This window comes from Nannospalax galili, unplaced genomic scaffold (genome assembly GCF_000622305.1).
Source record: "Nannospalax galili isolate Female #2095 unplaced genomic scaffold, S.galili_v1.0 scaffold146, whole genome shotgun sequence".
In the NCBI taxonomy this organism is placed as follows: domain Eukaryota; kingdom Metazoa; phylum Chordata; class Mammalia; order Rodentia; family Spalacidae; genus Nannospalax; species Nannospalax galili.
In genome coordinates this window covers 6981429-7006518 of record NW_008357929.1, presented here as the reverse complement: position 1 = coordinate 7006518, position 25090 = coordinate 6981429, and the positions used below count along the sequence as shown (strand labels likewise).

The following is a 25090-nucleotide window of genomic DNA, read 5'->3' as shown; positions in this document are numbered from 1 at the left end:
CCTCACGGGTCTCCAGGAAGCAGCAACACTTTCTAGAATTTTCCTAAAGATCTCATACACAAAATGACCACAATTTCTCTTTCTTGTTCCTTCTCTTTATTCAGAGCTCTTTGAGAGACTCTCCCATCTCTCAGCCTTAGTGCCCACATGGACAAAAAGCAGTATCTGAGAGCCCCCTCCCCCAGCTCCTGTCTGACCCAGCAGGGATTCAAAGGACTTCTCATAATGGTCATGCCACCCCAGAGAGGGGAGCAGTCGGGAGCGCTGGCTGATACAGGTCCCCATAAGCACAGGTGACTTTGTTTCCAAGCTAACCACAGTTGAGGGGTAGGGGACAGAGGGGTGGGGCAGAAGGAAGCAGACTCAGGTTCCATAGAAGCACAGCATAAGCATTCCATGATATCCATCATCGTGTCTCCATGGTTACTTCATCTGGCCCTTCCCCACAGCAGAGCCTGAGGTTGAGGGAGGAGGCTTCCAAAGCCAGAGGGAAAGGGAAGAGAAGAGGCTGGACAGGGAAAGAATGACCAGAGGAAGCTTGCAGGGCCCAGTTGCACAACAACACCCTCCAAACAACGTGGGCCTGACAGAGATGAAAGGAACTCAAAAACAAAAACAGAAAAGTCAAGATGCACACCAGCACCCCAATGTTTCCTGTTTTTCTAACAAATCACTGATGATTTCCAAGAAAAGCAAGCTGTGCCGTGCTCGCCCTAGGCACAGCCGCAGAATTTGCACATCTGGCCTATGCTTCGAGAGCAACCCGCAGTGCACTGGGGCACAGGATGTGGCAGAGCACCCCACGACTCTGCAGCTTGAGGATCCTGAGAGGAGCAGGGCCAGATGCCTCCAGGGAACCACCTGTCACAGCCAGCCCAAGAGATAGTAACTCATTACTACCTGCCAATCAGTTCATCCTAGGGCTGCCTTAAATCCATCTTGTTGCATTAATGCATGCATCAAAGTGTGGGTGGTAACATAAAGAAACAGAAAGATCCCCTCCCCATTCTTAGATAACCCTCTAGGAAGAATTATGTGGGGAAATTCCCCCAGGCCTATCTAAATTCCTTGAGAAATTCTAGTCAGGGAATGTAGGAGCTCCAGCAAGAACCAATGGGACTGGGTTTCCTTGGCAACAGGAAGCTGTTAAGGTTAAGTAGAAGCAAGATCACTCTAGAAGCTAGCTGCCCACAAGGGATCCCATCCCACCCAGTTCTCAGCCTCTCTTGTTTTTTGTTGCAGAGGGATCCCAGATTCCTAAGTGTTGTCAAGAGCTCCTGGAGGGATGAGCAGGTCCTGATCTGGGACTGAAGATTAACCTTATGGTCGCAGGACCTCAAGCCTTCTCCTCATCTCTCAGCCTCTCCAGGAAACCATGCCCAACCCCATCCCAAAAGCTACCACTGTGCCCTGGAGAGCCTTTCTATGCCCATCCCATGCCTTCTTTCTCCTCCAAAATCAAAATCCCTCCTCTTCCACACTTTGACGCCCCAGGTCCTGAAAGAATACTGCCTTTACTGTCAGTCCTGCCAGGCTGGGGATACCACTTCACTCGCTCAGGTGGCAGGCAATTCCGAACTAAGGAAGCCCAGCCTGCTGCCTTGCTCAGTCCTCCTGCACCTCACAGAGGCAAGGCATAGGCAGGCTGTGGGGAGCTAAGGAAAGAAGGAAGGAAGTGGGACAGGGAGGAAGAGAGTGAGAGGAGCATTCTGAAGTCTCGCTCCTTTCTGTCTTGTTCCTATTTGGCAGATACGCTTAGCTGGGTGGTTTTAATGCTCATGTCACACACACACACACACACACACACACACACACACACACACATACACACACATATGCACACACTTCACACTTTGCTGAACCATATGAAACTAAGCTGCAGGCTGTAGCTATCATGACATGTACTCTTGAATATAGTCATATGTTACTTATCAACAGGCATATGGTGTAGAAATGCATCATTAAGATATAGTGTGGAAAATGCATCATTTGACAAATTGGCAATCACGCAGACATCACAGAGTACACTAACATGAGCATAAGATACAGGAGGTATTAGGTGATAAGAATTTTTCAAGTCCATTATAGTACTGTAAGATTGCCACAGTATATCCATTCCATTATCAATAGAAATGTTGTTATTTGGTACAGGCCTGCATTTGCTTGAACCATATGAAACATAATCATATTAGCAAGTGCACATTCTTAAGACCAAGGACGTTCTCTCACCTCACTGCATGGTTGTCACACCTACAAATTAATGACAACTACACAATGTCCTTGGCTATGCCTCAGAGGACATGGTCTAGCTGGGCACCTGCTCTGTGCCTTGCTTCATACCAGCTCCACTCCTCAGGGACCTTCTCTAGAAAGGGGGCAATTTGCATTAATTAATTAATTAATGAAGCCCTTCCCTGGGCACTGACATTCCAAGATTTTGTTATAGAATGATGAGGGAGAGTTTTCTCTTCCCTAGGAAGTGGGAGGTGGGAACTTAGTCTATACTAACATGGAAACATGAGACTGAAGTGCAACCATCTCCCATACTTGTTTGCAGGCCTCATGGGCACCTGGCCACAGCAGGAACAAGGGAAATCCTAAGAGAAACACCAGATGACTTCCTCAGCCTGTTCAAATACAGCCCCTGGCAAAGCAGGGTCCAGGAGCCTGTTGAAGCAGAAGGCAGATCATTATATCCAGGGACTGCACCTAGGCACTGGGCCCTTACACTGGAGGAAAAGAATGTACATCTATTCCTTTATATAGTCATTCCACCATTACCTGCTCAGAGGTTAACAAATAGATGTCTATTGAGTCCACAGTAAGTAAATAAGCTTGCAACAGGAAGGGTCTAGAAGAGGTTCTTCTGCCTCAGGAAGAGTGTGGAGCTGGGATACAGGCAGTCACACTGTGTAGCATCTTTGGGGGCTGGAATTCTTTCTTACTGCCAAGGACTGGCTTGGTCCCCTCCTCCCAATTTGAAAGGAGGGTAGGAATACACACTACCCACCTAGGCAGGCCCTGGCCTCTACCCACTCAGATAGTACAGCCAGGACCCATAGGATTTGCCAGAAACTAGCCCCCTTCTGAAGCATTTAGTCAGATAACAGCTCCATGGGATTCTACCCTAACAAACCAACAGGACTTCCCCTTCCCTGTTCCACACATTCCTGCCCCTCAGGGAATAGAACACCAGCACCAGAGCTATACTCCTCCACTTGGCTCCTCCACTGTCCTCCATCCAGGAGGCTCCATGACTCATTTAGAGAAAGCCTGAGACACCCCTGTTGGCAAGAGAGAAAACAGGAAGGTCCCTGAAAGCTCACCATAATTCAATGAGAATTCCTCTCCAAAAAAAGAGAATGTATAGCTGGGCATGATGGTGCATGCCTATAAGCCCAGCACTTGGGAAGCGAGATAGGAAGATGGTAATATTGAGACTAGCCTGGGCTACATGCAAGTTTCAGATCAGCCTGGGCTATGTAGTGAGACCTGGTCTCAAAAAAAAGTTAAAGGACAAGAAAATAGAAGGATTGTGGCACCCAAAGATGGTCACCATAGTAGCTCTACAATCCAGTATTGCTACTCCTCAAGAAATGGAATCTAATTCCCCCGACTTTAAATCAAGGCGGGCTGATCACTGCCTCAAACAACACATTACAACGAAGTGACATGATGTGGCTTCTAAGTCTGGGTCATGAATGTCAAGGCAGTTTGTTGGAAGACTTGCACTTGGAGCTTTGAGCCATGGCATAAGAATCTGACTACCTAGAGCTTGCCTTGATCTGAGGAAGCCCTATCCACATGGAGAGGCATTTTTAGGCACTCTGATTCATGGTTCTGACCCCCAGATGTTTTCATCTTAGGCCACATCCAACATTGAACACAGAGACACCATCCCTACTGTACCAGCCCCAAACCTGTGACCCACAGAATCCAGGAGCAGAATGAAATGGTTAATACACTACAATTTGGAGTAGTTCACAGTCATAATGTGTATGGAACATACACACTTGGTATCTGGACAGGCCCCACACCCCAACAGAGACCAGTCTGATGACTGGAAGCCCCTGCACCATGTTTTCAGAAAAGCCCAGACGGAAATTTTTAGAAAAAAAGCTACCTAGAGATGGTGCCATCCAGTAAGCATCCAAGATGATGACAGCAATTCAGAAACAGAGGGCCCTTAGAGGTTGTCCATCCCAAGTTCACTTGATCAAATAAAACCCTTTCTTATCCAGTGGATATGACCACAAGAAACTCTGCTTCATGCTTTGGGAGCCAGAAAGACAACCAATACACTCACTGAGCTCTACTGATACCATCAGGGAAGTGATCACACTCTGAGGATGAGTGTGAACATATGACACATGTTCCTGCCTCAGGAGCTTTGCACTTGCTGCTCCCTCTGCTTGGAGGCCTCTTTTCCCAGATGCCTGCTGGCTTACCCCCTCGCCTCTTTCTGGTCTTTATGTTCTCAATGAGGACTCCTGGCAGGTCCCATCTTTCTCTTCCTTCTTTCTACATCTCCATCACCAATTCACACACTACATATTTTATTTATTTATTTATTTATTTATTTTTAACCAAGCTTTCGGTCTTTCACTAATAGCCCCATCAGAAGGTAAATAACATAAGCTCTCAGAAGAGGGCCTGGCACATTTGCTGGCTGGTTGGCTAGTCATCTGGCTGACTGATTGACTGAGTAAAATGATGAAGAGGTCCAAAGGAAGATAAAAGAAGAGGGAAACACGTGAGAACTGAGGTCTGGACACTGTCTCACCTGAATCATAAAGGTGACCCAGAGCCAAGGTCTAGGGATAACAGGGGCTTCACCTAAACAGCAACTGGAAGGTTCATTAGGTTGACATTGTCCTTTAGACTAATTCATGCTTCCTGCTCCTCTCATCTTTTAGAAGTTCACAGAACTCTATGAAAGGTACTCTCTTATCTTCTGTCTTTAGTTCTGACCACAACATAAGCTTTACAAAACAGAAGCGAGAGGAAAACAGGGAGAACATGACCACACCACCTCAGAGTTTGTAGTCATTATGGAAGAAAATGCTTGACTCAGAAAACAAGTCACAGATTTTGAGGAAGCAGATTTCCAAGGGGCTGGGAAACAGGGAGGATGGCTTAATGGGGAAAGAAAACTGAAAATTAAAGTCTGAAGATGCAGTCTTGGCGTGTCATGGGGGAGGGAGAGGGGAATGTAAAGGGGCCAGTGGAGCTTCCTCGGGACTATGTTCAGATGGACGTGAGGAACCTAAAGAAGACTACACACCACAGTGTGAGCCTGTTATGAAAGCAAGGCTTTCGAATAACATTAAAGACATCACAGAAGGCCTGCGAGGTTGTTTTCAGAGCCCAGACCAGGAAATGTCGCTCAAGGGGTCACAGATGCCTGAATGAAATCAAAGCTCCACTCCCATGTGCCTACATCATTTTTCTCAAGAAGAATGACTTCTATAGGCTGACCCACAAGCGCAGGTCAAAGGTGGTTTATTTCACCCACAGGAAATGTGTACTGAGGGTCTATGACTGAGGGACCCCTCTAGGCACTAAGAGCTCACGAATCTCACAGATCTCATGGTCAGGGGGAAGGTGGACCCTGAGCTGTCATCACATAAAGCCCACAGGAGTAACCACAAAACTGCAAAAAAGAATAACTCTATAGAAAAATAGGCAGGGATGGAGAGATGGCTCAGTGGTTAAGAGTACTGAGTGCTCTTGCAGAGGACCCAGGTTTGATTCCCAGCACCCACATGGCAGCTAACAACTGTCAGTAACTCCAGTTCCAGGGGATGCAATGCCCTCTTCTGACCTCCGCAGGCATTGTATGACATGGGTGCTATTATACACATGCAGACAATACACTCATACACATAAAATAAAAACAATAAACAAAATCTAAAAAAAAAAATAGAAAAATGGGTAAAAAAAAAAAACTTGAACAGCAGATAGCCAGTTGGTCTCTAAATACATGAAGAGGTGCTCAATTTCATTAGTCATAAAGGAAATGCAAATTTAAACCACAATTCCATGCCACTACACACCCAGCAGAATGGCTAACGTGAAGGTGGAAAAACACTAGTGTTTGTGAACATGTAAAGCAGAGAGAACTCTCATAGTTGCTGATGGGCATGTAAGCTGGAATGAACGCCTCCACACAGAAACTCAGTCAATAGTCCCCTACAGATTGCCCCGTGCTGGGCCCATGACCCAAAGGCCATGGGCCAGAAAGTACTGAGTAAAACATCCGAAATGACCCTCAACCTAGAAAAGACCCCAAAGGTTAGGCATGCCAGTGGAGGAACCTGGAAACAGGAGAGAATGCACTGACCAAGCTTCTATAGTCAAGTGAGGTGAGTTTCTAAAAAGTCTTCAGGAAGGAGGAGCTGCCCTCGCTGGTGGGAGGTAGAGGCAAGGGATACAAGACAGTATCATTCCCTTGGGGAGCAACCAGCCACTGAGCCCCACTTGAAGATGGCATGGCATGGGCATGCTGGGAGGTGAAGTTGGCCCAGCTGGGGTAGTAGACTGTGATGGTCTCTTATGCCAGGCTAAGAGCAGTAGGGCTGATGCAAGGGCCATGTAGAATCATTGTTGAACTTTGACCTGGTGAATGACACACTTGCCTTGGGATTAAAAGATCACACCAGGCATAAGGTGTAGGTAGACTGGGGGAGAGGATCTGATATAAAAGGATCTAAAGTATAATTGAGGCTCCCTCTTTTTTTTTTTTTAAGTGCTGGGGATGAAACCCAAGACCTTTCACATGTTAGGCAAATGCTCTACCACTGAGCTGCTCCTCAGCCCTTGCTGCTTAAATTAAACTTTGAATTGTAGGTGTGGATAAATTCATCTCAGATTCATATAGAAACTTGGGGTTATATGAAAAGGAACCACTACTGATAGTCTGTAAAACTGGAGAAAATGAAAGATATGTAAGACAAAGACAGAGACAGACACAGACAGATTAGGAAAGGCTTCCTCATTTGGGGGAACAGAGAAGAGCAGAATCCTGGAAACTATCTCTGAGTCCACCAGTGCCCAGGCAATGTCTTTATCACTAAGAGGCAGTTCATGAACACTAGGAGATCCTGGAATCCCAGTGGCTAGAAGAGATTTGTAGATTCAAAATAGGTAATAAGGGACTGGAGAAATAAATGGCTTAGTGGTTAAAAGAACCTGCTGCTCATCCAAAGAACTCAAGGTGGGTTCCTAACACACAAGTCAGGTGGCTCACTGCCATCTGTAACTCCAGCTTCCAGGAGATATGACACCCACTTCTGGCCTCTGAGGGCACCCAGTTGCATGTGCACATACATACAAGTAGACATGTACACATACATATAAATAATTTTTATCCCCCCCCAAAAGATAACAAAACAAAATGCTGCAAAACTAATATACCTGAGCTAGGTATTGGTGGCGCATGCCTTTAATCCCAGCACTCAGGAGGCAGAGGCAGGCAGAACTCTGTGAGTTCAAGGCCAGTCTAGTCTACATAGTAAGACCCTGACTCTAAACAACAACTAGATATCTATGTATATATATATGATATATAACATATATTAATTTTAGCAAGTCTTGTTATAATCCCATATACTATAAATGTATGTGAGCTGAATGGTCTCAGGGACAAATGACTTCATTGTTTACTTAGTAAGCCCAACCAAAGGGGTTGACCATCTTTATCTATAGGGACATCATAAAGCACCAAAGAGCTCTGCTATTAGACCCATGCAGCATGTCACTTTAAAAAAAAAAATAAACTGTGCTAAAAGATACAAAATATGAAATCTCATCACTTTATGCATACAATGTACAGACAGCTCTATGAACAATGTACAGCTCAGTGGCATGAAATACATTCACATCCATGTATGGTCATCCCCACCCACCATCCCCAGAATGTTCTCATCTCCCCTCATTATAACAATATACCTAGTAGACACTAACCCTGTTTCCCCTGCTTCCTAGCTCCTGACCATCTCTGATCTTTCCAACCCTATCACTTGGACTGCTATAGCTAGCTCACATACATAGAGGCAAACAGGACTCCTCCTTTTGAGTTTGGCTTATTTCACTTAACATAATGTCTTCAAGGCTTTCCCATGTTGTAGTGGGTGTTAGAATATTCCACTGTAAATATATAATCTTTGTGTCTCCATTTGTCTATCCTTGGACACTTATGATAGCTTTGGAATAGTACGTCATCTTTTTAATGTGTATATGGTGTGTGTGCTTGTGCATATGTGTATACCTATGCATGCATGTGTGCTGCATGATTGTGTGTAAATGCACATGTGCATGGCCAAGACACATGTGAAAATCAGAGGATGACCTCAGGTATTGGTTCTCACCTCCCACCTGGTTTGAGACAAGATCACTTCTTGTCAGCCACTGTGTACACCAGGTTAGCTGGTCCGTGAGCTTCAGAGAGTCACTTCCCGTCTAGCTGTAGAAACACTGGGATTATAGATGTGCCCAGCTTCACATAGGTTCTGGAGACTGAAACTCTGTTCTAATCCTTAGGCTTGCCCAGCAAGCGCTTTACCCTAAACCATCTCCTCAACCCATGTGCCATTTTTTTAATCCATAGTTTTTAATAGGGCTTTAAAGGCATGCTTACTTCACAGCAGAAGGGGTGAGGTTTGCGTGACAGTGGACTCACAGAGTGAGTCACAGAGGTCTCAAATGAATAGACTTCAAATGTAGGTGGGATGCCTATTTGCCCTCCTGTAGCCACTCTCCTTTCTCCTATAAAAGTAACTTTCAGAAATTTTAGACAATGCCCAGATGTTTTTGTGTGAGAAGATCTCAATGAGTGAGATTTCCAAAGCATGCTGCTAAAGGGAAGAGTCTTCTCCCCTCTCTGTCTTCTTACTGCTGGTTGAATGATAGATGTGATGGCAGCTGCTAAAGCAGCTGTCAACAGACCATGAAACAGCAGCTACATGCAGAAGAACGCAAAGCTACAAGATAGAAGAAACCTTGGTTTCTGACTTGCAAGCCTGCTTCCTTAGTTCATACACAAAAGTTATATGAGAAGCAAATAAAGCCCTATCTTCTTTAAACCACTAGCATTTTGGTTTTTTCTGATACAACAGAAAAACCAATATACTAATGTTTTAGTCCATGAGTCAGTAAATGGAATTATGTTTTTGTTTATCTGTTACTGTATCATTTTGATAAAGATAGTGGATTTTCCCCAACTTTGTAGAGTATGTTTTATGATCTGACCTTAAATGGAGACCACAATGTATACCCAAAATTCCCTTGTAGGGGGAGGAGATACTTCACAAAAGCTGAAGCCATTCTCTAGCAAGGCAGCATGAACTTTCCACCTCGATTGCCCCCAGATTGCCCCTGTGTGTCATCTACTTTAGAGGCAGTAGTGGCAGGGACTCAGGGATTTTGAGGCCAAGCATTCTTTGGTGCACACAGGGTTGGGCACTGTACTGAAGCAGTTCAAGGTGAGAAAGTTCCTGCTTCAGTAACAAAATTAGAGCCCATCTGTCACTGATCAAAAAGAAAATGTAATGAGAATAAATAATGAATATTTCATAACTATTTTTCCTCCTTCAAAAAGAGCAAACACTTTAGTGAAACTGATGTTCCCACCTTCATCTTCTGAGCAGATGTTAGGATTGCTACAGTCAGGGGGAAGCAATCCTTATCTTTGAAAATGCTAGATGGGTGTGAGAAAGGAATGAAATGGGATTCTCTGAGGGGACTGAGCTCCAAACTGAGGTAGAACTGTGACCATAATTACATGATGCCCATAGCCCCAGCCAAGCCCTTCGACATGCCCTCAGAAGAACTGCTGCCAGTCGAATTCAGCCTAGGCCTACAAAAGGCATTCTCTGCCAGAATCCACCCCAGAGGGCAGAGCCCTGGGCCAAAGTGGGGCAGAAGGGGAGGAGGGTAGTTGGTGAAACCTCCTTCCTTATCTGTTGCAACAATACATGGTCCACGGAGGGCCTGTGCCTATTCGTTCCTCCAATTCCCACCATCTTGTTCTCTTGGATCAGGGACCTTCTGAAACAACCTCTTGACCCAACCTCAAATAGCTCACATGCTTTGAGCCTGAGTTCCTTAGTATGACTAGTTTAGAAATGCGTTTTAATGGCACCTGCAGGTGAGTTCAAGAGTACCTCCCATCTCCCTCTATCCCTTCAGGGCAACCTCTGCCTTTCTCAAGTAGGAGGTTTTGGAGACATCTCAAACTTGTAATCCTCCTGCCTCAGCCTCCTGCAAATTAGGATTACAAATATGTGTCATCAAGTCTAGTGACCAAAAATAGGGTATTTTTATTATTAAGTTCTTTAAAAGGCCACACCTTAACACTATTTTTTTTCTTCCTTTACATTTCATAGCAAATCTTCTTACACAAACCATTATTTTCACATCATAACCCACAGGCCTTGTGTCACTGTCACATAGGCCTTCATACATTAGTCCTACAGTTGGGCAGTTCACATAAACCATCCTTTCTCTAGTAGGTTCAGAGGAAGGACGCATTCCAGAAATTACCCTCAGGTCTTCACAAGTGAGCTGCCAGTGGGTCTCATCTTTTGATTAGCCATTCTTTGGACCACCCCCCTCACTAAAAGAGAGAACATGGAGGACACTCCTGTTCCCAGGGCCAAGAGAGCCTGAAGCACCTTCCAAGACCTTTCCAGCTGTGTGCTTAAGGGTCTGGGGACAGAAGGGACTCTGGACACGAGCTTATGTTCTTATGAGTGACATTTGTAACGGGTCCAGGCAGATGGGTGGGAACTTCAGGGCTGCCATGCCTTGTGAGGACACAGGGAAGCCCCATCAGCCCTCTTAGGTAATATAGCTGGCACACTCCTTCTAGGTGAATCCCAAATCAGAAAGGCAGGGTTCTGTCTGCTGGGGTGTTCTTTCCACTGTTCACTCCATCCCCAGACAGTCCTCCTTCCTCTCCAATATACAATTCTTCAGAAAAAGAAAGAGGAGGCGCTGGAGAGATGGCTCAGCAGTTAAGAGCACTGACTGCTCTCACAGAGGCAGTGGACCCAGGTTCACTTCCCAGCACCCACATGGTAGCTAACAACCATAACTCCAGTTCTAGGAGATCCAACACCCTCTTCTGATCTCTGAGGGCATCGCATGACACAGGTGCACTTATATGCAGGTAATACATTCATATATATAAAATAAATAAAATTTTTTTAAAAAAGAAAAAGATAAGGAAAGGGGAGTTAGATGGCTTCCTTGGTAAAGTGCTGACCACACAACTATTCGGACCTGAGTTTGGATCACAGCACACATGAAAAGAGCTGGGCACAGTAACGTGCCTGTAATCTCAGTGCTGGAGAGGCAGAGACAGGGGGATCCCTGAGGCTGGCTGGCCAGCTAGTCTTGCTGAATTGGTGAGGTTCAGTGAGAGATACTATCTCTAGAAATAAGGTAGACAGCAACAGAAGAAGGTACTTGATGCTAGTCTCTGGCCTCCATGTGCCTGTGTACATGCACACCCTTGTACACATGTGCACACACACAAACATGTATGCATGTATACTCCACACACAAAAAGAGAGAGAAAAAAGAAAGAGTGAGGAGAAGGAGGAAAAGAGGGAGAGAAGAAAAAGGAAAGGAAAACAGAATCCTGTCCTTCTTTACGCTGGTCTATGGTCCCTGCATGAGTCAGAGAAGGAAATTTCTTTTTTTGTCGTTTTACTAAAGGGTTCCCATTACACTACATCTGTGAAAAATGCTCTGTGGTTTTTGCAGGCTATAAAGGACAATATGTAAAATAATCATAATTATTTGTAATACTTTCTTTCCCATTTAAACATCTGTATTCTGCATCTCCCTTGACCTCCTCCTGAGTCAGCTAGGCTATGTACCCCCAGAATTGTCTGAATAATACTCAGAAATCCCCCCAACCATTTCTCTTCTCACTCCTGAAAACCAGCTCGAGATTGCCCCACAGCCTACTGGGTAGGCGGCACAGGAAGCCCCTAGGCTTGTAAATACTGTGTCGCAAACAGACATTTCCCCAGATTCTTGTGCACAGGCTGTCACAGACTGGGAGGAGCTTGGGAGGGGGGTGCCTCAGGGCTTCCCCATCTGCCGCCCTCTCCTAATGTTGAGTGAACTAGAGAGTGTAAGAGGATCCCCAAAAGGGTCAACATCTGTGGTCTGCCAGGGCTCCTGGGGTCTGACGCAGGCCGGGGGAACATCTGTCCTGTCCTGTTACTGGAAGGCACAGACACAGGTGTCTGAGGTCCTCAGCTGCCCTTAGGAAGTGAGATGCCTGGAAGGTACAGCCCCTAAGGAGAGTTTCAGTAAACTCCCACAAAGATCTCAAATAGGGGCAGTTCAGCCCATCAACCGCCAGCCACCCATTCTGTGCTGGCTGCTCCGAGGGGCAATCATTCCCTAAGCCACCATAGCTGACTGTGTGGGGAGAAGGGGTCCGTAGGCATTGGGGAATCAGCAGTGAAAACAATGCTAGGAACATTTCTTATCAGGGGGTGCTGAAGGACAAGAACATGTGTTAAGTCCTGAGGTAACTGAGTCTGAGAGGATGAGCATTTGTGGGGAACACAGAGGACTCTAGTCCCAGTTCTGAACAGAAGATCAAGGATTTTAGGCTTTCCCTAAAGTGGATACCATCAATGGCTTCTGGCCGTAGTCACAAAGGTTTCATGAGAAGTATCTTCTGATAAAGCAAAGAAGAGCTGGGGCAAAGCCCTCCACAGATGTACAGTGAAGAAAACTTGAAGTGGACAGGAGAGGAAAGGATGGGGAAGTGAGAGAATAAAGAGCCATGGGGTTAGGGAGCATCATCACAACTTGACAGTGGGCAGAACAGGGATGCAAGGCAGTGTCGAGATGACGCCAAGATTTTGGGACTAGAGTTGGGGTGCAACAGAGACAGAAATGGGGAAGTCCACAGAGGAAGTGTGTCAGGGTCCAGATGTGTGTTTACATTGAAACAGTACATCCGAAGGAAAACAACCAACATGCCCTTGGAGACAAAGGATGGGGAGACAGAGGACCATGGCCAGCCGGGGACCACCTAAAGGCATGAGTTAGAAGGGAAAAGCTCCAGTTAAGAGCAGAGTGCATCAAACTTCCATAGAAACTTCCAAGAAATAGGATGCAGTGGCACATTCCTATAATTCTAGGAGAATGACAAGTTCAAGGCCAGCCTGACCACAGAGTGAGATTGTCTTGGAAGGATTGAAGGAAAAAAAGGAGAGAGAGAGGGAGGAATGGAAGGAGGGAGGGAGGAAGGGAGGGAGGGAGGGAAGAAGTTCCAACAAAAATTCAGGTTAGGAAGAGGCCATTGGAATTTTCCAACATAAAGCTACCAATGTCCTTGGAGGAAACAATCCAATCAAGAATGGGCTAACGAGCTGGAGAGATAGTTCAGTGGTTAAGAGCACTGGCTGCTCTTGATGAGGACCTGGGTTCAATTCCCAGCACCTACATGGCAGCTAACAGTCCATAACTCCAGTTCCAGGGGGATCCAATGCCTTCTTCTAACCTCCACAGGGCTACTTCCAGAGAGCAGCTTTAGAAACTGCCAGGTCACAATCCTAGAGTCCACTGTTCCAGGAGTAACCAGGTTCAGAGAGATGAGGAGGGTATTATGGACAAAAATTAGAAATCACATCTCATGTTGCCTCCTGCAGCCTGAGTGTCATACCATGGCCCTATGCTCTCTCAAGCACAGTCATGGGCCAGGGCTCTGAGCTTCTAGATTTCTCAAAATGAATCTCCCAAGATGTTAGTGCAGAAGTGAATGTACAATTCAAAGGCTTATGAAACATTGACTCGAACTCAAATGCCCCACAGTCAAGAGGCCATTCATTTCCAGCTCAAGTGGAGGTTGGGTAGCTGGGCTGTGAAAGTTTGCTGGGACCCTTTCCAGCGGAAGATGATTTTAAGTAGGGTTCAATTAGTTTATTTCACCAGGTTTCAGAGGAAGCTAAGAACAAAAGACCCCAAGCCAAGACCACACTCCTATCTTAGGATGTGACCAGAATCTAGGTGTCTAGTGAGGGTCACTGTGGATGGTCATGTCTTCTAATAGCCTGGTGCTTCTGTTCTGGGAGACACAATGTGAAACAGGGCGGTGGGACTTTTCAGGGAACTGCCCTGCTTTAGGATTTGTTCACTCAAGGCCACGGAACTTCTAACTCTTAAATTACATTTTCAGAACAATCAACCTAAAAAAAATTTTTTTTAAGACAAGAGTCTTGCTATATAGTCCAGGCAGACCTCAAGCTCATGACAATCCTCTTGCCTTAGCCTCCCATGCCAGGATCACCACTCCAGTAAGAACAACCTTGTTACACAGTCAGATGCCATCACTGACAGCCAGAGAACCAGAGCTATCTCACATTCCATCCTTTCGGCTAACACTGCCCAGGATTTTTGCTCTGAATACTTCCACTGACAGAGCACTCACTATCAAAATGTGATCTGTCTGACTTTCTCTAAGATCTTCCTTGAAGTAAGATGAAGTCTCTTTCCTTTCTATTTCCCCTCACTGATCTTTTTTTCCATCCTGGAGAATGACCTTTACCATTTCCAAAAGATACTACTGACCTTCAAACATGTGAAGACAGGTCTACTTCTCCCCTGCCTCCCCTTCTCAGAGAAAAAGTTCTGTTTTCTAAATAATTTTATATTATGTCATCACCCCCTTTCTCTGTCCACAAAGTAAGCTGATGAACAGCATCCTATTGAAAGTGAGAGGGAGGCAGGGGAGAAATGGCCTTCCAATAAGCTGAAAGGGTTTGTAAAGTGGAGACTCAGCAGCTGACTGACTGTTGGAGTCACATACTAAAGATGACTCTCAGGTGTCAACTAGGAGACATTGAGGTGCTCCACAATGACCTAAAGACCTCCCATTTCTTAAAGTTTCCATCACCTCCCAACACCACCAAGCTGGAGGCACAAGTGTGTGCCTAGAAGAACTAGGAAGAGAGGAAAGAAGAGCACTTGGAGAGTAGAAAGCCAGGAATCCAGCATCAGAGAACCAAAGCATCAAAGATTCTTGTAACTGTCAAGGGGCAGATTACGGCCCTGCTCTGTGTGTTGTTCCAAGGTATAGGAGATGAACTGCCTCCAAATTCACTTTGCAAGGCAGCACACCAGAAATCAACAAACAGCAGCAAGGGTAAACTCACTTATTAGTTAGGACAATTTGAACCTTCAATGTTCTCCAAAGGTACATATGCTAAAGGATAAAGACTTGGTCTCCAGCTTGGTGGTGTTGGGAAGTGATGGAAGCTTTAAGAAATGGGAGGTCTTTAGGTCATTGTGGAGCATCTTTGTAATGGGACTGTGGGACCCCAGATACCCCCTCTCTCGTGCTTCTAAGCCATGAGGTAAGCAGTTTCATTCTGCCATAAGCTTTAACCATAACCTACTACCTCACCACAGGTTCAAAGCAATAAGGCCAACCAATCATGGACTGAAATCTCCAGAACTAGTGCTCCAATCAACCTTTTTCTTGCTGAATTGGTTATCTGAGATAATGATGCTGACACCTGAATACAGACACTGTCCTAGTTACTTCTCTGCTGTGATAAAAACACTCTGACCAAAAGCAACCTGGAGAGGAAAAAGCTTATTTGGCTTACACTCCCAGGTCACAATCCATCATTGAGAGAAATCAGGGCAGGAACCCAAGCAGGAACCTGAAGCAGAAACCATGGAGGAATGCTGCTTGCTGGCTCACTCTCTAGCTCTCTAACAAGCTCATCATGCTTAACTAGTTTCCTCATGTAGCCCAAGACCACCTGCCCAGGGAATGGCAAGTGAGATGGGCTGTCTTGCATTAATACCTTACAGATATGTCTACAGAACAATCTGATAAACTCAATTACTCAGTTTTTAGGTGATTCTAAGCTGTGTCAAGTTGACACTTAATACTACTAGGACAGATGCAAAACTCCTAAAGAGGTACACAGTCAACCAAACCAATCACTGTATTTAAAAGAATAAAACACCTTGACTGAACTGAGCTCATTCCAAAATTGCAAGGAAGCTCAATGTGAGGAAGTTAACACGATGTCACAAAAACCCATCTCAAGGTGAAAGAATACAAACATTTCCTAGTAAATGTTTTTAAATGTATTTGATAATTTTAATGTCCATTCATGCTTTTAAGTTCCTCATAAATAAGGAATTGAAGAAAGCATCTTTTAGACATATTACTTTATTTCTAATGAATCATGACCACATCAAAGAAATAAAGTCTTAAAGTCAAGTCGGTCTTCAGGAACACAGCAGGTTGTATACATCTACGATAAAGAACTAGCAGTGGACACATTTTCTCTGTCCTTCAGTCCTAGCCATAAATCCAGCTCCCTGGTTGGGGAGCAGAGTAGAAGCATTCTTGTCAGGACTCCACCAGCAAAGGCAATGCTTATCCAATGTCTTAGAAATGGGTCAAAATCAAAACTTCACAAGAAATCCAGAAATGGTAGGAGAACATGGTAGCATACACTTGTAAAATCAGTACTCAGAAGACTGAGGCAGGAAAGTGTAAGTTGGAGGCCAGTCTGGGTTACATGGCAAGATTTTACATTAAAAAAAATCTAGAAAATGTGTATAGAGTAGTAATTTGATGTGCAATCAAAAAACTCACTTTCCTACCACATGCCTCAAAGTCTCAGCAGTGAGTCACTGGGGTGGCCACTGGGGTGTCCTCTATAGCTTTCATCAACCCCCAGCACCCCCAGCATGCTTCTGATAATAGCTGCCTTTCCTGTGGAACTGCACATAATAGAGAAAATATTTTCTGGAACACAGCTTACTAAGTTGGGTTTCTTATTAGATGACAGAGATCTAGGAAGACCCTGGAGTGTTATGCAAGAGACTATGTTTGTGTGTGTATGTATATGTGTATGTGTGAGGGTCTGTGTACGTTTGTATGGGTGTGCTCACACATACATATGTACTTACTGATCTGTCACCTCCACATGCTTTTCAAAGGAGTCCATTATTTATAGAATGTTTGAGACTCTTCTGGAAGAGCCATAAGTGTAGATGTTGTCTAACTAATGCAGAAACCCCCAGGAGGGGGTTGGCCACATTGGCCAGGTAGGGTTGGGTGGGAATAGTTGTGTGAAGAGATGCCTGACAAGAGGCCACACTGTCGAGTCACACAGGAACAAACACTGAACCAAACACCAAGCCATATGTCTGTGTGGACTTTAGGGTTCTGTGAAAACAGCTTTGAATGGAGAAAAAGGATGTGGGAGCTGACCAGACTTCTTACACAATATAAGGAATCAAGATCTGGGTTTCTGAGCATGCAAGAAGAGTGACTCCTAAGAGAGACAGGGAGAAGGTATGGCTGGCAATGGGTGGAGCTCCATGGATGGAGCTCCCTGGGTCGTTGACTGAGAAACATGAATGGAGGGTCCTGAGTAGGGCATGTCCTCTGGTGATGAACAGGGAAAAAGGCAAGGGAACCCCTCCCGTAATGGTATTTAAGACTTCAATGCCCACAAGCTGGATCTCAGCATAAGGAAAGGGGAAGGGGCATTGGGGAGAGGGAGTCCCTGGTCCATGTCAGACATGGAACTAAGTCACTTCTAACAGCTCTCATATATAATCCTATAGGAGAGAAAGCCTCATACTTCTCCTGACCCCAGAGTTATTGAAAACAAAACAAAACAAAAACTCATGAGGGAAGGTACACATAGAACCATAGGAAGTATCTGGTAAATTCTACATATTTCATGAGTGTTTTTTTTTTTTTTTTCTTTTCCTTCCTTCCTTCCTTCCTTCCTTCCTTCCTTCCTTCCTTCCTTCCTTCCTTCCTTCCTTCCTTCCTTCCTTCCTTCCTTCCTTCCTTCCTTCCTTCCTTCCTTCCTTCCTTCCTTCCTTCCTTCCTTCCTTCCTTCCTTCCTTCCTTCCTTCCTTCCTTCCTTCCTTCCTTCCTTCCTTCCTTCCTTCCTTCCTTCCTTCCTTCCTTCCTTCCTTCCTTCCTTCCTTCCTTCCTTCCTTCCTTCCTTCCTTCCTTCCTTCCTTCCTTCCTTCCTTCCCTCCCTCCTTCCTTCCTTCCTTTCTTTTTTTTTAAGACAGGTCCTCACTATGTAGCCCTGGTTGGCCTGGAACTGGCCATGTAGACCAGACTGGCCTTGAACTCACAGAGACCTTCCTGCTTCTGCCTCCCAAGTGCTAGGATTAAAGGCATGTATTACCATGCCCAGTTTATTTTCCTTTACTTCATATCCTCTAAGGTCTTAAGCTAAATAGGATATCTTGCATAACCCCAAAATGTATCAAGCCCTTTTCCCATACTCTCACAGCATCCTGTAACTGTCACACTTATAAATTATTAGGTGATCTATATGCTGAGTGTCTTGAACTACTAGATTGGCATCTCTGTTATGAGATATCTGTTATTTAGTGTCATCCAGTGTCCTCTGAGCCTGGCCCAGGACTGCACACTGAAAATGTTCTACAGAAAAGTGCTGAGCACATGAGCTGAACATGGGAGGTCAGGCAGAATCAAGTGCCACGCTACTGTTATATAGACAGGGAAAACAATGCTCACGGAGGCACCCAACTGTGATCAAGGCTACATGGCTAGGAGTGGAGGAGCAAGGAGCGGGAGGCAGAGGCTAGAATCCACCTTCAGCGCTTACACCCTGGCCCTGCCCCCATGAGGAAACCACACGAGCTCATTTGCCTAGGTCAACACAGCAACAGGACTCTAAAGGACATGAAAATGAAAAGCACAAGTCCCTGGGGACCCCACCCTGCTGCCCCTACACCATCCTGCATCTAGGCAGTTTCATGGAAGGTCTTCTTGCCTGTGATATTCCAGGGAGATTCAGGGCGACATCTTGAAGCTATGCTGACCATAAGCACGCCATAGTTATGTTGGTCCCTGTGGGCCAGGGTACTTGATGCTGTGTCAGGAAGCCATAGAGGACAGTAGCTTAGTGTTACAGGGTGAGAGGGGAGGTTGGGGAGGACATTAGAAGATGGAGCTTGAAGTAGGTATTGAAGGAACGAGGCAGGTGGAGAAAGAAGGGCAATCTGGGGAGATGGATCAGCACCTTCAAAGCCAAGATTCACCTAAGCTTCGTAAGAGGAAGCAGGAGGCTAGACCTGGGCTGGGTGGCAGGAAGTCTTGATACTCATGCTAACAGACACAGTCCCAAGTGGAAGACAAGGGAAGCTCTGCAGGCTTTCAGCTGAACAGCAACTCATTCAGATTTGTTATCTTCCATCACCACAGCAACAGGCTAGCATCTATATGAGGGAGGCCCACTGAGGCCAAGCTCCAATGGTCAGAATTTGGGACCCAACTAATGGAGTTAGGAGATGCATGCTCTGTGCTATGAAGATTATCCACTTTCCCCATTTGTCATCCCGCCAGTCCTTGTACCTTGTGACATCTATCCTTGATCATCCAGAAGTCACCAAACACATAATCTCAATTATCCAGAAACAAGGTGCCAGTCAAGAAGCAAATAGACAAAAATTGTAGATGACTATGATCTATGCCTCAGAAGTACAAGGCATGCACTTGGCAACCCCAGGCACACACGTACTGCCACTGGTGCTTACTCATCTCTGGTCAAGAGTAAGTCCAGAGTCAGCTCAGCTCCAGCACTCCTGGCTGAGTGGCCTCAGCCCCCCAATCCATTTCCTCATCTATAAAATAGGAGTATAGCTGCAGCCATCTCAGAGTGTGGACGTAAAGATGGAAGGACATGAAGCACTTAGTGCAGCATCTAACACCACAGAACCACAGCCAAAGGGAAAAGTCACCAAGATAGACAAAGAGAAAAGGCAGAAAATGTGTCCCAAGCAGACCCGTGGTACAAAAGAGAAGAGCAGGCTACAACCAACTCATCAAATTCTCACGAAGTTACTCAATCACATCTGATGTGCTATATTTACAGGGCAGGCAATATTTTTTGCAAAGATTGTCTTTAAAACTAGATACCATCAGAATGGAACTCGCTGTGTAGACCAGGCTGGCCTTGATCTCACACATCCGCCTGCCTCTGCCTCCCGAATGCTGGGATTAAAGGTGTGCATCACCACACCCAGCCAAGTATCTCTTTCTTGACTAGCTGGTGGATCATCCTATCAAGCCCTTCTAGAAGCTTCATCTCTTTATAAATTTAGGATTTCAACTCACCAGTTGAAGCCCAGAAGATCTTCTGAATCACAGTGGTCCCACAGAGCAGGCCAGTTCAGTCCCTTGGTTAGGGTAAGCTTCTGTAGACAAAGGTCTTCTATGGGCTTGTGGATAAGCCTACACCACTGCGCCTGCCCTGGGGATGCTAGGAAGCTTGTGAAAAACATGTGCAGACTATCTCCAATGTGTAGCTCTCACCAAATCTGTCTCCTTCATTTCCCACATGGCCCTGTGGATCAGTAGTATAGAGCCCATTTTACAGATAAGGAGACTGAGGCAAGCCAGATAAGGCAACTGAGGCAGGCAGAGGGGTAGTAAGATGCTGGATGTCACACTCCAGGACCTGGCTGGAATCAGGTGTCTATTCCAGCATTTACACTGCTGGAGCTTATCAAAAAATTGAAAAGTTCTGATTCTAGATGTCACCCTTGGAACGTGATGAGCTGGAGCCCAGAGAATCTGTGCTTCAACAGGAAGGCCAAGAACACAGCTCAGCCCTGGGGACCCAGCCTTACCAGGTAGTCCACAGCACAGACAGAGCACCCAAAGGGAAGAAGAGATGTCGATTCAGAAAAGAGCCCTCATTTTGCCAAAACCCACCCCTCCTAGCTGCAGGAGATGTAACTCACTTCATACCACATCCTGCTGCTTTCATCTCACCTTCCTTTTCCCTCTGAACAACCTCCTTCCTCCTACTGTCCTGAACTTGCACACACACACACACACACACACACACACACCCCTGGGATGGGCCAGCGCTCATGTGGATGTGCAAACACGTGTGTATGCACACACACAGACACAAACTCACTCACACACGTGGGTCCTAGCGTGTAAACATTGATCCTCTAACAGTGACATGCAATTCTCTACAACAGCAGCCGCTCTCTCAGGGCCCACAATCACTAACAAGGGGCAGTCTGATGTTTGACGGAGGACAACCCTAGGTCCTGATGGCCAAGGTCTCCTGCTGCTCACGCTCCCCAAGAGTTGTGAGCCAGAGGACCGCACGTTCCTTTACTCTAGGGCACAGGGTGGCTTGTGACCCAGCAGGAGGCTGCGTACACACTCGGACGCATATTTGTGTAGATTATGATGAACGGTCCGGGACGCCCATTCAGTCTCCGGGTCTGCCACCAGGGTTTGAGGCCCAGGGGTCCCACGGAACTGGAAGACGTCGGACTGTCCTGCCTCCCCGCTGCAGTGGCGGCTGTCGGGGCACATTGCTCCGCGAAGGTTCTCATCCTGCTCTGAGCTCCCACTCATGCCCTCAGCACCCTCCCGGCTGCCCAGCCACACACCTGCAGTCCCCACCGGGCGCCGAGCCCCTCTCCAGCGGCGACTCCCTGCAGTTGGGGTGAGGCTCCGGACCACCCCACAGTGGCTGGTGCCAGGCAGCAAGTCCCAGCATCTGCCAGGTCTCCGCCAGCCTGGGGGCGGTGCCTTTGTGGGGCGTGGCTTCGTGGGGGCGGGGTCTAGGCGGAGCTAGTCCCCAGACAGGCTTCTTCGGACCCCTGGTGGTTGGGATGTGTCACACAGGTGCCTCTCGGCCCAGGCATCCCAGAACTCGAGTGTTTGGATATCTGAGAAGCCACGCGCGTCTGGAGTCCCGCCTGCCCTCGGTAGGCACAGGCCCTGGCTGCTGTACTAGCACGGAGCACCGCGGCCCCCAGGAGTAAGGTGAGGTGGGGGTGGGGCGGAAGAGCGTTTTGCAGCGCGCAGGGGGGTGGGTGGGGGCTTCGGGGAAGGAGGAGAAAGAGGAAGCTCCACGACCTGCTTCCTTCTAGCATTGCGACCCAGAGCCCCACTTCCTCCTACTACTTCTATTTTCTTCGGGTGCTCTTAACCCTTTAAAGGCCTGCACCCCTGCTGTGCTGAGGGGCACTCTGACTCCTCTCCCCTTTCTGCAGGAACCGTCCTAGAAATTTCCAGCCAATGCAGATTTTCAGCACTGTTTCCCCAGCCTCTGGTTCGACTTTTTCACCATCGCTTCACGGTGCCAGAGTCACCTGTCTTTTCCACGGGGTCCCACCTTCGAAGCCAGGAGTAAGTATAGGCATCCAATACCAACCACAACGTCATACGTTATTGTCGGTCAAAAGCCACAGCCCCACCTGAAGCTCAGCAATGTTAACATCAATAACTTGTCTTTTCCTGACTCCCTAAATACCAAGAAAAAGCAACTTCCCCAAATGGGCAGAAACAGAAAGTACCCTTTGGGCTGGCACAGTACTTAAAAATTGGAAGGGTCTCAATGCCTCCAGCATGCCTCTCCAGTGTGGACTCTGCCCAGCACCCGTTTACACAAGGAGAGCCCAACCCTGAGTACTGGGGTTCACACTGTCTCCCAAGTCACTATTTGGTCAACCAGGAAAATGCTGACATGTGGAGGAAGAGGAGGAGAGGGACAATGGAAACAGCCCACTGGGGACTGAGGGAAGCACTCTGGAAACAAGAAAGGACTGGGCAAGAATGAAGACACTATGTGCCAGATGGAAAGGCTGGAGGAGAGCACTTTTAAAGGGAAATAAAGTGCTAGAGAAATTATGGGGTGCTTGACGGCTTCCTAAAGCTCCTAAAGCTGAAAGACAGTAAGCTGAAACAGTTTCTCACTCCAGGTGATTCTCAGGGAGCTGGGAAGCCAACTCAGTCCCATCCTGCTCCCCTCTGAGATGATACTCCCTCTCCACTAGCAGCTGTGACCCAGAGGTTGAGCTTGAAATTATTCCCCTCCAATACTGGGATGTGTCCATGTCCCTGCAGGATTCACCTCCAGCTAGACCTCAAGAACATCGGGCATCTTCTGACCAGACATTAGAATGACAGCCACCAAAAACTTTCCCCAAAGGAGCTGGGAAGACCCCCAAGGGTGTCTCTGTCACTCAATGGCACCTAATTGCATATCAGCCACTTTGTACAGCTCTTTTGTAGCCTCCTTTAAAAATATGTCTGTGGGGCTAGAAAGATGGCTCAGTGGGTGAGAGCACTGGCTTCTCTTGCAGAGAACCTGGGTTTAGTTCCTTGCATTCACATGGAGGTTAACAACCTTCTGTAAGGCCAGTTCCAGGGGACCCAGCATCCTCTTCTGATCTCTGAAGGTATTGCATGCATGTGGTGCATCTACATACATGCAGGCAAAATACTCATATACATAAAATAAAAATAAATGAATTTTTAAAAATGCCTGTTTGTAACTGTTCCTTTCCATTTTGCTGCCTCGTATTTTCAAAGAGAAGCCTACTCTGTCTTGACTTCCCCATCTTACAGTTATTCCACAATGCTCTAAAGAAGGTCACCAGGAAAACCTCAAATGCCAAATCCAGTGTGCTCAGTTTTGAACCTTACTACCTTTCTGAGGAAATTCCCCCTTGGCTGAACCTCCTTCACCTGTGACCACTATTTCTGACTTCTCTTTCTGGCTTTTTTTCTTCATCTTCCCTTTGGTATTGGAATGACTGAGGTTTTACAAATAAGACTGCCTCTCTTCTTCCAGAGCAATTTCATCCACTCATTGATCCCATTCAGAACTGTAGCCCAGACTTCTCTCAAGCTGAAAGTCTGTAATTCTAGTGCTACTGCACGGCTTCTGTACCTCAACATCAGTGAAAAGGTACCTCATGGCCTAATTTCTTCCCAATAGACTCCACCTCTTAACAGCCCCTGACAGGGGACAAAACTTCCAACCTAGAACTCTGGATATAATCCACATCCCAACTATAGCTGTTGTTTCCTTTTCTTTTTTTTCTGAGACAGGATCTCATTGTGTAGCTCTGGCTGACCTGGAACTCACTATGTATACTAGGCTGGCTTTGAATACACAGAGATCCACCTACCTCTGCCTCACCCGCACTGGGATTAAAGGTATGTGCCACCACACCCAGCCACAGATGTTTTCTTAGAGGCTGTAAATCCTCTAAGGGCTGGAGAAATGACTCTGCAGTTAAGAGCACTGGCTACTCTTGCAGAGGACCCATGTTCAGTTCCCACATGGTGGCTAACAACCATCTGTAACTCCAGTTCCAGGGGCTCTGATGCCTACTTCTGACCTCTGAGGGTATTACATCCAAATGGTGCATTTACATACACACAATCATTACAAAACACACATATAGGTGGGTGTGGTGGTGCACACCTTTAATCTCAGTCCTTTGGAGGCAGAGGCAGGAGGATCTCTGAGATCGAGGCCAGCCTGGTTTACATAGCTAGTTCCAGGCCAGCTGGGGCTGCAGGGAGACCCTGTTTCAAAAAACCAAACAAACAAGCAAACAAAGAAACAAAATAAATCACCACATATACATAAAAATAAATTTAAAAAATTATAAGCTACAAATTCTCGTAAATTCTTGTAAATCATATATCAGTACTCAAAACAGGAGGAAAACAAAGTACTCACTGGGTATCTTACCTCCACACCCTTCCTCACTCTGGTATCTCTGTTTAGATTGCCTCTCCCTACTTGTTTACCTCACTGATTATTTACGGTGTATTCATAACAGTTGACTGACTACTTCAAATGCTATTCCTGGCTGGTGTGTGGTGACCCACACCTTTAATCCCAGCACTCAGGAGGCAGAGCCAGCCTGGTCTACATAGTGAGTTCCAGGACAGCTGGAGCCACAGGGAGACCCTGTCTTAAAAAAACAAAAAAAAGCTATTCCTGGATAAATCCTGATTCCCAGTCAAGGCAGGTAAACAGAGAAACACAAAAAATCCAGACTTCCAAAAGAAAGGAACGTGATGAGTGAAAATTCAGTGTCCTGTAAACTACATTTCCACAAAAAGAAAAAAATTAAAATATTTCATATGCATTTTTGATAGTTGGGGCTGGAGAGACGGCTCAGCAGTTAAGAGCACTGACTGCTCTTGCAGAGGACCTGGGTTGATTCCCAGCACCCACATGGCAGCTACGAACCATCT

General features: G+C 46.3%; 1 protein-coding gene across 1 annotated transcript in view; it reads right to left on the bottom strand.

Annotated features, from left to right (window-relative positions):
• Positions 1 to 21608, bottom strand: part of Pik3r5 (phosphoinositide-3-kinase regulatory subunit 5) — a 79529-nt gene extending 57921 nt beyond the window's left edge. The window contains exon 1 of the mRNA XM_029557614.1: positions 21475 to 21608. The gene's annotated coding sequence lies outside the window, so the exon portion shown is untranslated. The remainder of the gene's footprint in view (positions 1 to 21474) is intronic.
• Between the last annotated feature and the right edge of the window lie 3482 nt (positions 21609 to 25090).